Source organism: Cherax quadricarinatus, chromosome 14 (genome assembly GCF_038502225.1).
Source record: "Cherax quadricarinatus isolate ZL_2023a chromosome 14, ASM3850222v1, whole genome shotgun sequence".
Classification (NCBI taxonomy): domain Eukaryota; kingdom Metazoa; phylum Arthropoda; class Malacostraca; order Decapoda; family Parastacidae; genus Cherax; species Cherax quadricarinatus.
Genome location: NC_091305.1, coordinates 11,444,218 through 11,456,639, shown reverse-complemented (window position 1 = coordinate 11,456,639; position 12,422 = coordinate 11,444,218). Strand labels below are relative to the sequence as shown.

The 12,422-nt window shown below is 40.3% G+C and overlaps 1 protein-coding gene across 1 annotated transcript in view; it reads left to right on the top strand.

The window, feature by feature from the left end:
• LOC128695430 (doublesex and mab-3 related transcription factor 3, truncated-like) overlaps positions 1 to 12,422 on the top strand; it is a 65,756-nt gene that overhangs the window by 31,465 nt on the left and 21,869 nt on the right. The gene's annotated exons all lie outside the window — the stretch shown is intronic.

The window sequence follows — 12,422 nt, the reverse complement described above, 5'->3', positions numbered from 1 at the left end:
CAGTTTATGACTTAGTTGTGACTTGGGAGTTGTGAATTGTTACAACCACAGTAATGTGAGTTTTGAGTTGTTGCAACCACGGTAATGTGGGTTGCGAGTTGTTGCAACCATGGTAATGTGGGTTGTGAGTAAACCATACCCCTGGCCGGGATTGAACCCGCGGTCATAGAGTCTCAAAACTCCAGCCCGTCGCGGGTTGTGAGTTGTTGCAATCACGGTAATGTGGGTTGTGAGTTGTTGCAACCATGGTAATGTGGGTTTTGGGTTGTTGCAACCACAGTAATGTGGATTGTGAGTTGTTGCAACCACGGTAATGTGGGTTGTGAGTTGTTACAACCATGGTAATGGGCGTGTGAGTGGTTCAGTCAGTGTATTGTGGGATGTGAACTGCTGCAGCCATGGTAATGTGGGTTGTGAATTTTTCTGTCACGGTATTGTGTGTTGTAAACTGTTGCTGCTACAGTATTGTAACAAATTCTTCAGTATTTGATGTTTTCAAGTGAATTACCCAAAATCCTTCTATTATAAAGAAAAATAACCGGAAATACATAGATATCTAACTTGTTTTGAGATAACTGTAGCTTGTTCTCAGATAACTAACTTGTTCTTCAAGAAAGATATCACCACCTGTTAAATTGTAATGAAGTAGTAATGTAGTAGGTAATGTAATATTGTAGTACTTGATGATTTAAAGACTTATTGAAAATGATTGTTATGAGGATACTGTAAATGAAAAATACATTACGTCTAAGTTGGTTATCAAGTAAATAAAAAAAGCATGAAATGCGTATTAAGTACTTGAAACATAAGTTGACTGAGATAATAATGATAGGGAACCTAACTTAGCTTCGTGAAGATCATTATTGTAGACCGAATGTAGTTAAAATGAGTCTTGATAGTGGCTCTCATCATCATTTTCTTCCTCTTCCACTGGTAATATTAAAGTTATTACACGTCTCAGTAGCCGAGCAGTGGCAGTTACTGCTGCTTGATATACCAGCAGTAAAGTATCTCATATGAACAAATGTTGAGTTCGGCAGTTTCACGCGATAACCAGAAGTGCGGAGGGAGCACAGGACCAGACTGAAGACAGGCACAGGACAGTAATCAATTATTTTCCAGCCAAAGTTCATAATGTCCACGGGTGGTGAATGTTGCTTTTGAGCAGCTTTCCAAAGCCTGTCGGAAGATGGGCACGCTGGAAATAGAATGCCGAGTTGTAATAAGTAGGTGGAAGGGATTTGATTGATGGTGTTGCTTCTTTCTTTTTAGAGAAGTTTTCAGAATGTAGTTGATTTAACGGAGTAGCAGATTGCTATCCATAAAAACCACTGATAAAAGGTTTGTCCTATAATCAAAGATATCAGATTGAGAAACAGCTGCTTCCCCAGTATTTTTCCCGGTTCAGGGAAATTGCCTTTCTTTAAAGTTTCTAAGGCTTTAATTTTGCCTTTGTTATATGATTATGACACTATATTACAACCTGTGCCAGCAAAAATACATTGCAGTTTGAGACATCACCAGTATTGAGTGCTGATGCATTGATGTCAATGACTGTGCCATTAAAGCGCCCCATTTGAATTTTTTTCAGATTTTTTTATAGTCCTAGAACATCAGTAATATAAATACATCAGTGTCATTACTAAGAATGGTGATAATTTTCTTACATTCCATCTATGGCTTTTGACAGGTAACTAATAATGGTAATAACAGCTTCATCGTGAGAAAGCAAACTCTCATCAGGATCTATCTTGTTATACCACCCGTAGTACAACCACAGGGAAGCCTTGTTTGTATTTCTCATAATTGCCTCATGTGCTCTAGCTGACATATTCTCATATCTATCAGAGATTACTGGAACCTCATCACAAACATCATCAAAAAGGTTCAGCCGGTTTGAACAGTTCCGGAATGAGACTAGACTACGCTGCAGATCAGCTGAAATCAATTCGGTATCACGGTATCGGATGTTATTGAAGTCGTAACTTTTGCATCGTCTTGGCTTTGTTTTCCTTGCAAAGGTTTCCGTATTCATCAAGTAAAGATGTCAGATTCACAAATGCTTAGGTTCGCAACTCTCCCAAGTACAGTAACATTCACCTCTCTTACATCCCTGTAATATACACATTAAGTAGCTTCATCGATGTCAGAAATCGTTATATAATACCCTTTCTTATCGAGAAACATTCCACTTTTCACTTGTTAACCGGTCTCATTTTTCTTATAAAGGATTCGTAAAGCCTCCATGTTTGCAAAACTGCGTAATCACTCTCCAGTCCACCTTGTCATATAGCTTTCCTAAATCCCTAAATGCATACAGCTTATTTTTTGCATCTAAATACTCTTAACTTAGGTGCTTCACTGCAAACATTTCATCCAAACGTAAAATTTGTTCTGTTCCTCAGCGGTAATACTTTGTCTTTCCACTCATTAGCAGTTCATAATTCTGCCACATGATAACTTGTAATCTCAACAGACTTAATTTCTCTTGCACACTTTCCATCCCCTTTCTACAGAGAAATAATATATGCTCTCTGTCAGTCATTGAGTATCTTCTCCTTAATACGAAAATTGAAGAACACCAACCATTACGATACTTTATTCTCATTTACTTTCAATATTTTAACCTTAATATCCTCCACTCTGCTGTTTTCTCTACTTTCATCTTTCTTGCTGCTTTACCCACATTCTTCATAAAGACTAATAATACATGTACTTATATTTCCTCACCGTCTCAAGTATATGTTTCCATTTTTTCATCTATTTATAATGTTGCAAGCCAGCACTGGAGCATTTATCACGTTAGCTTTTAAGAACTGCTGACGTTCCAACCCTCTCATCCAGGGAAGAGGTGTCTCTAGACACAATGCTTTCTTGTTTTGCTGTTGCTATGCTACGACGAGGGGTGTGTGTGCCATTCAGAGTGAGCCAGAAAGGGCTCAGCCACGGTGAAGTAAAAGAGAGGGGGAGAGAGAGAGAGAGAGAGATAGAGAGAGAGATCCAGGCAAGAACTGGCCAGAGTTGAGAAGATGTAGAGACTTGAGGGCGAGAGGACACAGACAAGAACTTAAGCTGTGTTTGTACCAGCAAGATGAAGTGGAGGTTTATAATTACACTATAGTGGAGTAAATTAAGCGTTAGTAATATTTGCCTCGGCACATTTTGTGTTCGTTTTCTCAGAGCAGTTTTACAAATAATTACAGAAGCATTATATTGCCACCTTTCCAAGTATATTGTCAAAGTATCTTGAGTAGCAAATTAACCAGTAATTGTTTAGTTTCCATATTTTGATTATTAGTGTAATGCACAATTGCATGCCCTTGCTATTTGGTTATCATTTTTCCCCACTGAAATTTCTTTCATTTGATGTACTTATTTTGTGTAATTTAAGTGGCCGGAAACTGCTGTCGGGTGATGAAGGTCTTTGCGCTACCTTATATTTTAATGGGCACAAGTGGTAACCAGTCCTGTACAGAGGAGAGACGAGGAGCTTCGTATCTCAATCTCCCTTTGTTTTCCATATCTTAAAAATTCCCCCTGTCTCTAATAATCCCCCCTGCACGCATGTATCCCCGAGGTCATCCCTAAGCTGCAAGTGTCATTCATTCCGCCCTTGACACCATCATAATAAGCTACTTAAAATTGTTGATGCGCAAGACATGTTTCCTCTGTCACCTTGCTCCAGATGTACCCTGTCAACACACACTTACCATGCTCGACGAATCAGAATGCTTTTTGGGGCGCTGGTGATAGTGACGAGAGTGTATGTGTGTAATTACTTATTTCAGTTTACGGTGGCGAACTTTAGCTCTTAGTCCGCCTCTAACTTTTAACCAAGACATGCAATAGCTTCACTATGTCTACTTCTCAACTTTCATTTATGTAATTTACGTTCACGCTGCTATTGTCCAGTTTATTGAATTTCTTAACTATCTTTATGTTTAAGTAATGTTTTCTTTTATCCGTCTGGCTGATTTAGGTGAGTAATAAAGTCTCTTGGATTATTTTGTATGTTATGATCATAAGCTCTCTTATTCTTAGACTAGAGACAAAAAAAAAACAACTTAGTTGTGCTGCTAATATTATTTTGTTTGTCTGCTTCAGATAAAGAGTTTTGAAAGCAATAATATTTTTAGGGTTTTTAATTAATCCTGTGAATTCCTCTGTTTCCGGTTTCCTTTCCCCGTCTTCCACCTCTATAACTTTGCTTTCCCTATTGTGTATACGAAGTTCGGTACAGATTGATGTATACGTTCTCTTGTCTTTGGTATTGTCTTTGCTTCCACCGAGAACACTTCCATAAATCCTTTATTCATTTCCTTCCAGACGTCCTTGTCATTTTTTGTGAGCTCTCCTCCTTCTCTCTTTCCTGATTGCCTGATTTTTGAGATCGTATTCCTTCGTATGTGACTGTAGTCATTTCTGTTCGGACTTAGCTTTCATATTTGGGTCTTCTACAAATTGTCGTTCGGTTTCATTTTTCATCCACACTTGCACTTCAGTTTTTGTTTCTCTGCATCTTCGGGTGAACCACAGGCTCTCTCTGTTCCTTCTCTTCTCCAGAGTATAAAATTATCCTCTGCTTACCGGCACTTTCTGGCTAGATACTTCATCTAATTTGTTGTCTTTTCTTCCAGTTCCTTTTTTCCATTGTATGAAATTCAGGAATTCTTTCATCCTCTTACTAAATCTTATTTCTCTCTTTCTCCATGGCAACTTCCATAAGGTATTCGAATCTCAGTACCGTATGGCTGCGAGCACCCATAGTCATCTCACAGTCTATATGCATGCGTGCCCATCGTGACTTGCTATGTGGTTAGCTCAAGCCGCTGAGGACTTGGTATGCTGTAAGCTAACACCACTAAGGTCTTATTTGAAAAATCACACCAGTGTAGCTTTGCTGTGTAATATGGTCACACCACTGAGGGCATATTGTGTGGTAAAGTCACACCACTGTGGTCCTGGTATGTGGTAAGGTCACACCACTGAGGTCCTTGTGTGTGGTAAGGTCATACCAGCCTTGGTCGTCTGAGAGGGTGAGGGAGAGTCTTGGCCAATAATACGGCTAAGTGACACCTTCCCGTTGTGGCCACACTGTCTGTGTTTGTTTGTATCGTGGCAGCCAGAGTTGGCGGTGTTGTGAGAGGGGAAAGGAGGGAGATATGTGGTGTTGCGAGAGAGAGAGGAGAGCTGGCGTGTTAGGTAAGGGGGAGGGAAAGAAGGAAGATGTGTATTGTTGTGAGAAAGAGGAGAGGTGGCAATGTTGGAGAGTGGAAAGAGGAAGATGTGAGGTGTTGCGTGTGAGAGAGAGATAGAGATGGAAAGAATGTTGTAAGAAGGGAAGGTGGAAGATATATTGTGTAGCGAGAGATAGAACTAGGGGTGCAGTGAGAACGAAGATGCGGGGTGTGGCCGGAGGCAGAGCTGGGGTGAGTATGAGGCTGAATTAACTGTCTCTCCTGTTAATACCGCTGAAGATTGTATAAACACAAAATCGGTAAAGCCTTTCTCTTGTTATTTATTCACTGTTATAATTTTATATAATTGTAGTCACGCGTTATACAAGCAGGATGTCAGGCAGCTTGGTGAAGGTGTCATAGACATGCAGGATGGCAGGCAGCTTGGTGAAGGTGTCATATACAAGCAGGGTGGCAGGCAGCTTGGTGAGGGTATCATGTACAAGCAGGATGGCTGGCAGCTTATTGATGGTGTCATATACATGCAGGATGGCAGGTAGCTTATTGATGGTGTCATATACATGCAGGATGGCAGGCAGCTTGGTGAAGGTGTCATATACAAGCAGGATGGCAGGCAGCTTGGTGGAGGTGTCATATACAAGCAGGCAGCTTGGTGGAGGTGTGATATACAAGCAGAATGGCAGGCAGCTTGGTGAGGGGTGTCCTATATAAAATGTAGGATGGCGGGCAGCTTGGTGAAGGGTGTCATATACATGTAGGATAACAAGCAGCTTAGTGAAGGATGTCATATACATGTAGGATGGCAATAAGCTTGGTGAGGGGTGTCATATGCATGTAGGATGGCAGAAAGCTGGATGAAGGGTGTCTTACACATGTAGGATGGCAGGAAGCTTGGTGAAGAGTGTCATATACATGTAGGATGGCAGGAAGCTTGGTGAGGAGTCGTATACATGTAGGCTGACAGGCAGCTTGGTGAGGGATGTCGTATACATGTAGGATGACAAGCAGCTTGGTGGGAGGTGTCACATACAAGCTGGACAGGGATTGCTAGAAAACTAAACTTTCCAAATTACTGACGAGTTCTTCAAGCCCCACAAGCACTTCTTTCTCTTACTACACACTAAAACAGTGACGACTATAATCACAAATAATTCTATTGCTAATAATTATGTTTTACAAAAAATATTATTATTAAAGAATGAAATAAGATGAGTCTCTTATTGCTACTTCACTTTCTCTGGAGAATGATTGATGGTGAAATACTCGAGTGGGTTTTCCACTCGTTACGATTTTTTTTGGTACACATATGAGGAATCTGGAGTGTAATTCATACAATGTTCGTAAAAATCAGACATTGACAATTGGACAAAAAAGTTCATATCCACTATTGCTCTTAAAATTTTCGGGCTATATTTTCTTTTATATCAGGCGCAAAGCTTTGACGAATACACAATGGAGAAAGTTGACCTCCAGCCTCCTCCGGCCCATTTCCCTATACTTTTTTTACACACTTCTCTATATGACTTTTATATTCTTCTGCTCTTGTTCTCATCTCCATGGTAGTTACTGTATGTAGCATGAGGATGTTTTTCTTTAGTGTTCGCCACTTACACTTCGCCAGCCACTAATGGAGGCCTGCGGGGGTAACACTAGCCTAACCCCTCGCTCATCTAGGGGAGGAAATCCTGCTAAGTTGACGGCTAAAAACGCCTTCAGGAGGGAGTGTAAGGTGAGCCAGACGGGAGGCGGGAGAATGTTTGTGTACGGCAGCTGAGTCTTGTTGCCTTCAGATGGTGGGCCCCAAGTTTACACCGATCAGCTGGCTAGTGGCTGCCATGGTGGTCTCCCTTGTTTCCACGCACATGCGGCCACGCAACCTACATGACTGGTTTTAAACGGTATTAACCTAGTATAACACTACATAGCCACATAATAATGTAACTGATTTCCTCTCTCAAGGTTGTGACTTACGAAAATTCACAAACATCCAGATAGGGATGTACTGCTAGGTGAGCAGGAGTAGCAGGTGTAGGAAGACTTTCTCAGCGTCTAGTTCCGCCCGGGAGTCGGACCGGGTCATTTCGGTTGTGAGCTATACGCTCTATCACTGAGCTACAGAGCACATCAAATTCCCTCATAACCACGTCTTCGCATTTTCATGGTACTACGCCTTTGTGCAATTGCAGCAACCATACGTCCAGCCATACAGCAATGTGATTATTCACGGCCCATATCACAAAATACCCTTGCAATCTGTTCCGCCTGTTCACATGCAGTGACTTCTTTCATCATTTTTCATTATATACTTTCCTTTGCTGTATAGCCCTTGTGGCTTAGCGCTTCTTTTTGATAATAATAATAATAATAATAATATACTTTCCTTTTGATATACAAAGCTCAGAAAAGGTGCGAAATCTTGATCACCGAGATGAGCCTCAGGAATGTTGTCAAACATTTCATATTAGGGGTAACAAAGTAGAATAATATAAATGAGAATGTGCAATGAAGGTAAACTCCATGAACGTTTTAAAACGTAAATATGGTAGTGTCGAAGAAGCTAGGAATAAATTAAACCACTCGATTGAAGATTAAAATACCGGGCCAGAAGTTGGAACTTGACCCTTCAGACATAACTCGACAAGTACACAGGGGAAATAGGCTAGAGAGTGATAGGCTATTTGGCGACGTGATAAAATACTGAGAGAAAAGCTTGGTCTCGGAACAATAAATTTTATATAGTAAAGGCAGTCAAGGAATCTGCTGTGATGTGTCGTATCCATTGATAGTAAGAGGTCGATGAAGTGCGCAGAGTAGGTGTGTTTCAGGATGGGTTGTGGAAATAAGTTGGTAAGCTGTTCACAAAAATCTAAATAAGCCATAGATCGTTAGAAATAATTTATACAAATCAAGGGTAGCAAATTACTGCATGCTTATTATAATTACTTGTTACTTCACAAATAATTGTGAGGTAACAAATAACTGTGATGTGGGGGCGCCTCTGTCTTGCCAGAGGTGTCCTCACATCAGAATTCAGATTACCCACCGATACATAGACACATCCGTCAGCATTTTGGGGGGAATTCTTTATCAAAAGTTTTTTTTACTGTATCAAGATTTTTAAATACGACTTTGATATTAAAAGTCTTTAGAAGAGAAGGCATATCAACCAAGTTTTCATGGTAAGGGAGAACCAACATACGTATTTTTAGTTGAATAAGGCTGGTTGTCCCTTTTTGGATTGTAAAAAGTATTTCTAGCAATTTTAAAAGATTTATCAATTACGTTTCTTGGGTATTTCAAATCATTACCTATTTCATAAATTTTGGATATTTCCTCATCTATGAACTCTGGACAACCAGCCTTATTCAGTTAAAAATATGTTGGTTCTCCCTTACCATGAAAACTTGGTTGATATGCCTTCTCTAATTAGGACTTTTAATATCAAAGTTGTATTTAAAAATCTTGATACAGTAAAAAAAACTTTTGATAAAGAATTCCCCCCAAAATGCTGACGGATGTGTCTATAAGATTCCTTGTAAAATTTGCGATAAAGTTTATTGCGATCAAACTGGTAAAAAGTCTCGAACTAAGATTAAAACAACATAAATATAGCATTAGAACTGGACAAGATTTCAATGCTCTATTTATTCATTTGAGAAATTTTAACCATCCAATTGATTTTCAAAAAAGTTGAGAAAGTTGTATCAAGCAAGTCCATGGTTGACAGGAATATAATTGAATCTTGTTTCATAAAAAGCAGTTTTGACAATAATATGAATATTTCTTTTGGTTTATATAAATTAGATCCATTTATAATTAATAGAATTTGGGAAGAATTTAATAATACATTGGACAAATAATAAATTTTAAAATTCTTAATTCTTGGGTAGAATAGTTTGTTGGTGGGTTGCGTGAAGAACCTGTCTAGTTGGGCCAGTGGGCCTGCTGCAGTGCTCCCTTTCTTATGAGTCGCGCGTCAGATGTTGCTTTGTTGTGGAATGTGATAGTGAGGTGTGGGCTAGACCCTTTACATGCCTTCCTTTGATGCATTACTTTTATTGTTCCTTGATAATGTGAGTAGTCACGAAATCGCTTGGAATTTCCCTATTCTTTCACAGTGGTTGTTTTGCATATATATATATATATATATATATATATATATATATATATATATATATATATATATATATATATATATATATATATATATATATATAAAAACGCTAAACAAAAGCATCCCTCATAACCTCAAAAGTTTTTTATTTCAGAGGTTAGAATAAGCAAAAAAATTACCTTCATTATTATTGCCTTTATTATTAAGACACAGCTGCAAGCACCTACGGGCCAGAGCTTTTGTTTAGTGAATTGGTTATTTCGTTATTAATGTTCGTATATTGTGAGACCCTTTTCCTGACATGAGTCGTTCAAGAACTGAGTGATCGTTAATGAAGCGATACCTATGCGAAGAGTAAATACAAAATGAAACTGTTGGTGGCTGTTCGACTTGTGGTTTAATAGGTTTCTCTTCGGTGTCTTCGAAAACGAGTGAAGTGTGGGACCTTAATAACAATGACCTTGTACATAGCTGAAAAGTCACCAACGTCGCTCCGGTGTTGAAGATTCAGCTGGAATGATCACGTCCATCCATGCAGTGTCCAAGCAAGAGTTGAGTCACATTGCGCAGACCTCTACCTTCACACGGGATGGGGAGGGAAGCAAACCTAAAAGTGGTGCACACATAAGGTGAATGCTAACTTTTCGCTCGCACATAATTTTGCAGCGTGTGCTGTCAACCAGGTACGAGATGCGCTTTAGTGTGAAATATTTATACATGTATCAAGAGCCCTTCACCAGCATCAAGTCACCCTCTTGAAGGAGAGATTACTTGTAGATTTGCTGTGTTGGAGAAAGCCAAGGATAACTGGTGAGGTTTAGTGTGTGACGTCACGAGTTACTGACACGCTGTATTGGACATTAAGCCACACTGACAAACGAATACACATACTGTGCCACTTTGAGTTTTTTCTCATCCTTGTAATCCTGTCTATTAGTTATTGCTTGTTGTGCTGATGGGTGTAGTAACCGACAAGGTGACAATCCAAATCTAACCTGCCACAGAGTCGCCAAAGATATAGAAAGATGAGAAAGATGAAGTTCTTCCGTAAGGGAAAAACACTAGAATGCAGCAGAATACAGCCGTCTGTACAGCCAGTATTTGAGTGCAGCTTAAAGCAAAGTTTTTAATTAAAAAATAATAGCAGTAACAACAGCAGATTCTTTTTTACTTGTTCTGGTCCCGCTTTAATTTCTGAAACTGTTGTATTCGGTAAGAAAGTCAAGGTAACTGAGTTGTCTGTTTTGAGGCTTGTCGAAAGTTGTCAGAGGCTTAGGTAGATTGAAAGCAGCATCTCTTGATGTATTATGCCTACATTATTCTGGAAGAGAACAATCCTGATATACCACTTGACTGTTGAGAGCTTCATACACCTTTTCGACTTCTTCTGAAGGTATTAAGCAAAGGGTTCATGCGTTCGTGCTTCTGTTTATTTAATTGACATCTGACAATGGGCTGGCACAGTGTTCCTCGGCTGGATTTGAAAATTCACTCTCCGTAGCTATGGCAAAACGTTCTTTACCTAGTATGCATCAAAACTATTGTAGGTTTTGAGATCCTTTCCTGTATAGGAAGATATATTGTTTACCACATAATGATACTAAATCATGTGTGAGATCTGGAAGTGATGCAACAGGCCAGCTAGCAATAGGTACACAATGTTCTTCAACCCTCCTAGCCTGAAGTTTACCTGGAGAGAGTTCCGGGGGTCAACGCCCCCGCGGCCCGGTCTGTGACCAGGCCTCCTGGTGGATCAGAGCCTGATCAACCAGGCTGTTGCTGCTGGCTGCACGCAAACCAACGTACGAGCCACAGCCCGGCTGGTCAGGAACCGACTTTAGGTGCTTGTCCAGTGCCAGCTTGAAGACTGCCAGGGGTCTGTTGGTAATCCCCCTTATGTATGCTGGGAGGCAGTTGAACAGTCTCGGGCCCCTGACACTTATTGTATGGTCTCTTAACGTGCTAGTGACACCCCTGCTTTTCATTGGGGGGATGTTGCATCGTCTGCCAAGTCTTTTGCTTTCGTAGTGAGTGATTTTCGTGTGCAAGTTCGGTACTAGTCCCTCTAGGATTTTCCAGGTGTATATAATCATGTATCTCTCCCGCCTGCGTTCCAGGGAATACAGTTTTAGGAACCTCAAGCGCTCCCAGTAATTAAGGTGTTTTATCTCCGTTATGCGCGCCGTGAAGGTTCTCTGTACATTTTCTAGGTCAGCAATTTCACAAGTGACCTGAAGAGTGTCATCATGGGCTTGGCCTCCCTAGTTTTGAAGGTTCTCATTATCCATCCTGTCATTTTTCTAGCAGATGCGATTGATACAATGTTATGGTCCTTGAAGGTGAGATCCTCCGACATGATCACTCCCAGGTCTTTGACGTTAGTGTTTCGCTCTATTTTGTGGCCAGAATTTGTTTTGTACTCTGATGAAGATTTAATTTCCTCGTGTTTACCATATCTGAGTAATTGAAATTTCTCATCGTTGAACTTCATATTGTTTTCTGCAGCCCACTGAAAGATTTGGTTGATGTCCGCCTGGAGCCTTGCAGTGTCTGCAATGGAAGACACTGTCATGCAGATTCGGGTGTCATCTGCAAAGGAAGACACGGTGCTGTGGCTGACATCCTTGTCTTTGTCGGATATGAGGATGAGGAACAAGATGGGAGCGAGTACTGTGCCTTGTGGAACAGAGCTTTTCACCGTAGCTGCCTCGGACTTTACTCTGTTGACGACTACTCTCTGTGTTCTGTTAGTGTGGAAATTATAGATCCATCGACCGACTTTTCCTGTTATTCCTTTAGCACGCATTTTGTGCGCTATTACGCCATGGTCACACTTGTCGAAGGCTTTTGCAAAGTCTGTATATATTACATCTGCATTCTTTTTATCTTCTAGTGCATTTAGGACCTTGTCGTAGTGATCCAATAGTTGAGACAGACAGTGTCTGTGGATAACTTGGACAGTGTTCACTCTGACGATGATTGACTTTACTTGACAGTGTTGAGTACGGTGCCTGAACAGTTTTCGAGCGGCTGGACACCCAGTATTACTTACAAGGGTAAATCAACTGACATGATTACAAAACTTCAATAAAGAGGCGAGGAGCGGTGTG